This window comes from Chrysochloris asiatica, unplaced genomic scaffold (assembly GCF_000296735.1).
Source record: "Chrysochloris asiatica unplaced genomic scaffold, ChrAsi1.0 scaffold00520, whole genome shotgun sequence".
NCBI lineage: Eukaryota > Metazoa > Chordata > Mammalia > Afrosoricida > Chrysochloridae > Chrysochloris > Chrysochloris asiatica.
In genome coordinates, this window is record NW_006409038.1 from 310,570 (window position 1) to 315,267 (window position 4,698).

A 4,698-nucleotide genomic window follows, 5' to 3' on the forward strand; every position below is an offset into this window, starting at 1 on the left:
AATGTAGTTATCCCCTGAAAAGATGTAATATAAGGTAATCAACTCTATGATGAGATCTACTATGAATCGCCAATTAATTGAAAGTTAATTTCTCAGGACTGTGGATTGCTTCAATATAAAACACACTCAGGCAAAGGTTGATTTTTTTCTGCTGGGTCTGGCTCTTGAATAGGGCTTATAATTTAGCAAATAAGATTGTTTTATCTGCATACTGTAGGTTTTTAATGAGTCTTCCTCCAATCCTGATGCCACGTTCTTCTTCATATAATCCAGCTTTTTGCATTATTGGCTCAGCATACAGATTGAATAAGTGTGGTGAGAGAATACAGTTGTTAAGCACATTATTCCTGGTTCAAACCATTCAGTATCTCCTTCTACTTTTCAAATTACTTCTTCTTGGGTTATGTACAAGTTCTTCATGGGAAAAATTAAGTGTTCCAGGATTCTAATTCACCCCAATGTTGTCCAGAGCTTGTCATGATTCACACAATAAGTCACATATTACTTGTATTCTCTTCTTTCATCCATGGTTCTTTTGACATCAGCTATCAATTCTATCCAAGAACTCTTATGAATCTGGCTTGAGTGTTTAACAGTTTCCTTTCAATGTACTGATGCAGTCATTTTAAAATTAGCATCAGCAAAATTTTACTTGCAAGTGATATTAATGATATTTTTAGGTGAGTTCTACATACAGCTGAATAATTTCTCTTTATAAGTGGCACAAACATAAATCTCTTCCAATCAGTAGGTTATGTAACTATTTTTTATGTTGTTGTTGTTTATGAAGTGATTCTGTGTATTACTTCTGTCTTCTTTTGATGTTTCGTGCACCTATCAATATATCGCCCTTACAATTCTTTAGTATAGCCATGCAAGGTTTGAATTTGTTTTCTGTTCTTTCAGTTTGAGAAATGCTTGTTCTTCTCTTTTGTTTTCAACTGGCAAGACCAACAACACACCTTCACTGTCCTACTTCAAAGATGCAAAAACTCTCCACTTAGCCCACGGGTATCTAGACTGACTCTCCCTGTCATAAGATATCATACTAGTCTATTACATTGAGGACATCAAACTGATTGTTCCTAATAAAGAAAAAATATCAATTACTCTACACTTATTGATAAAACATATGTATGCTTGTTGTTGTTGTTGTGAAGTGCCATTGAGTCAATTCCTACTTTTAGGAACCCTGTGTAGGGTTTCCAATACTCAGCTGGTAAGGTTGAACCACCAGCCTTGCAGTTCAAAAGGCTTTGCATTCTGGTTCATTAAACCACAGAGCCACACCAGGACTCCATCTGCATGCTAGAAATGGGAAATATGCCTAACAACAATTCAGGTGCCTTCCATCTTACTGAAAATTCGAGGACTTCAGTGGTATGAAGCATATGGAAAATATCCTACTAAAGTGAAGGATTCTTTTGTTTTTGTTTTTTCTTTATTGCATCTGGCCCATTCAGGACTAAAAAAGAAACACATGTTTCTTTTCATGCTTCATGTTCTCCTTTTCATTTTGCAGGAAACACACCTCTCATTTGGTGTGCTACTTCAGCATAAACTCTGGACCTAAAAACTTACAGGTTTTAGTGGGTGCCAGAACTAAAGAAGACTTTAAAACAGATTCAGGTTTCTGTATAAAGGCATACAACCATTTGGACTATATGTTCCAGCTATGAGTCAGGACTGAATTGACCATCCTTAACAAAAACAGCATGTTCAGGAAGAATAACTGATGAAAAACCAAACAGATTAAAAGGAATCTATTCTGACAAAATAGTTTCCACTCAAAACTTACCTGAAAGTTTATGATTAAAACCCACCCAATGGCAACATGGAAGGAAGGCCTGGCAAAACTTGATGGGACAGTTGTACTCTACAAAGCATGGTGTCAGCATGAATAGGATTTGTCTCAGGGGCATCAGACATTCTTCCTATTGTTTTCTATTAATGATCTTTTGTTGAAACCAAAAGACTCTGCATATAATCTTCCCTGTCTTCATTATGCTATTTATTCTAAACTTCCTGGAATGCAACCAGGAATACATAGCTATAAGTTTCTAAATTTACCAACAGGGAGACTTGCAGATGAGCAGACAAAGTTAGCTAAGTGTGATAAGAGGTATTTATTCTCCAGTTGTTTTTTAAGTAAATGTCCATAGGCTAGTGTATCCTCGTACTGAAGCTCACAACTATTTTTTTTTAATCATTCAATTACCATTTCATTCATCATTTCAAATTAAAAAGCAGAATTGTTGCCCTGTTTTTATTAGTAGCAACTGTGTAAATGTGTGCTTTTCAATGATCTTTTCTTAAATTTCAAAGTCAATATTCTCTCAAAGAGCAGTGTTTCAGTTTTAGCAGAAGAGTAAATCATAGATATTAAATTATACCTCTATATTGTCATTATTCAAGTTTATTTGATCACTAAATAATATTGGTATTGGAATTAACAATATGCAGATGTGGAACAATTATGCAAATGCTAAACTTTTAAATGTAATTTTTAAACTCACAAAAATTAATATGCTATTTTGGCAATTAAATACAGTTACACAAGGAGCTCTAGTAGCGTAGTGGTTATGAATCGGGCTGCAAACCTTAAGGTCAGCAGTTCGAAACTACCAGCCGTTCCGCGGGAGAAAGATGAGGCTTCCTGCTCCCGTAAAGATTTACAGCCTCGGAAAATCTGTACGGGGTCGCTATGGGTCAGAACCGACTCGAAGGCACATAACAACACAATTATAAGAAGAACCAATGTTGACTACAGTGTATAAAGACAGATGATGTTAACATTATTTAGATTTAAATAATCTTGTATTATAGTTATATAAAGAAATATATAGCCATAAGGATAATAAATGAAATTGACAAGTGATCTGGGAAAAATTATCAAAAAATTAGGGAGCTTCATAAAATTTATGGGAAATAGAATCAAAATATAGTGGAAAATAAAGTAAGGGTTATGGAAGACAGAAGGATGATGCCTTATGGTGTCTCATATGAGTCTTAGTCTGAAAGTAGTTATTGCATTTTAGTCAGCAGCAACTCCTAACTATCCTATAGCAGAACAAAATGTGGTGGGGTCTTTAGTCATCTTCATGATACTTGGTATATTTGAGTCCACTGCTGTAACTACAAGTCTCCAAATATCTTGTCACATTGTCTATATTAATTTCAAAAGATAAAATGAATAACTTTACAGTGATGAAACGTGGGAAACAGCATCTAAGTTAGAATGACAAAATACAACATCACCAAACATGGGAAAAACTGACATCATGAGCCTCCTTATTTTGAGCACTGGTATAAAATGTAGGATAAGGATTTTTAACCTCATGATAGGCAGTTCAAATCAACTGTTGTTAGATTGGGCTTCTAATCTCATGGTCAGAAGTTCAAAGCTACTTGCAGTTCCAGGGGAGAAAGATGAGCTATTCTGCTTCTGTAAAGATTTACAGCCTTGAAAACCCTATACAAGGTCACTATGAGTTGGAATCAACTTGGTAACACACAACCACAACCATGAGTCAATTCTGACTTATTTTGACCCCATGTAGGGTTTGTGAGGAGCAGCTGGTGAGTTTGAATCTCTCACCTTATACTTCAAACCAAATTTTGAGTGCTTTAACCTATAGTGCAATGACAAGAGGAATCAAAAATCCAATGCAGAGTTTGTGTGAGTTGGAACCAACTCAATGGGACATAGCACATTATGTCATACAATGTACTTCTGTAGTATTCTTGCCAAAAGAAAATAACATGAATCCAACCACCAGAAAACCTCAGAAAAATGCAAATTACTAGATGCCCTGCAAGGTAACTTGTATATTCTTCAAAGTGTTAAAATAATGAAGAATACAGATAGACAAAGGAACTTGTCTGTATTAATGGTATTTCGATCAATTGTCATATTCAACAGATAATTATATTGCATGATCAATTATTGGATCTTAGACTACATGAAGATTTAGGAATAGGTGTAGGCACAAGGAGCCCTGGTGATATAATGGGTTACATGTTGGGCTTGTAGCCACAAGATCAGTAGTTTGACTTCACTTGTCCCTCCTAGGAAGGAAGATGAGGCTTTCTGTTCCCTGTTAATATTTACAGCCTCAGAATACCTATACAGATCCTTTGAGTCAGTATCAACTCAATTCACAATCAACATTAGCCACAATATATAAATACCGTTATTATTCAAATTTGTACCAAATTTATATGATATTCAATGGTACCTATATATAAAGTGACAAAAATATAAAAGAGTTTAACCATGCAAAGAAATATAAAATTTGAAAAACCTAAACATGTAATTGTGATCAAATAAACTTGAATAATGTAATATTGAGATCAGAGACATAGATATACACATAGAAATACTTACAGATATGAAGACATTGTTGGTATATTTTACATTTATTTATGGTTTAAAATTGGACTCCTGTTGTGACACTGAAGGACCAGAACTAGAATGTGAACTACAAGTTTGGCAGATCAATCTCACCAGCTACTCTTCAGAAGCCTTATATATAGATGCTGCAGTTCGAAATCATATCAATGGCACTTATCACGAGAACAAGAAATGAATATTAGATAGTATCAACTCTATATTATTTATACATTTTGGATTAATATGAATTTTTCTTTTGCAGGTTAAATTATTTAGATAAATTTTATGACAATTTCCCCTGCTGT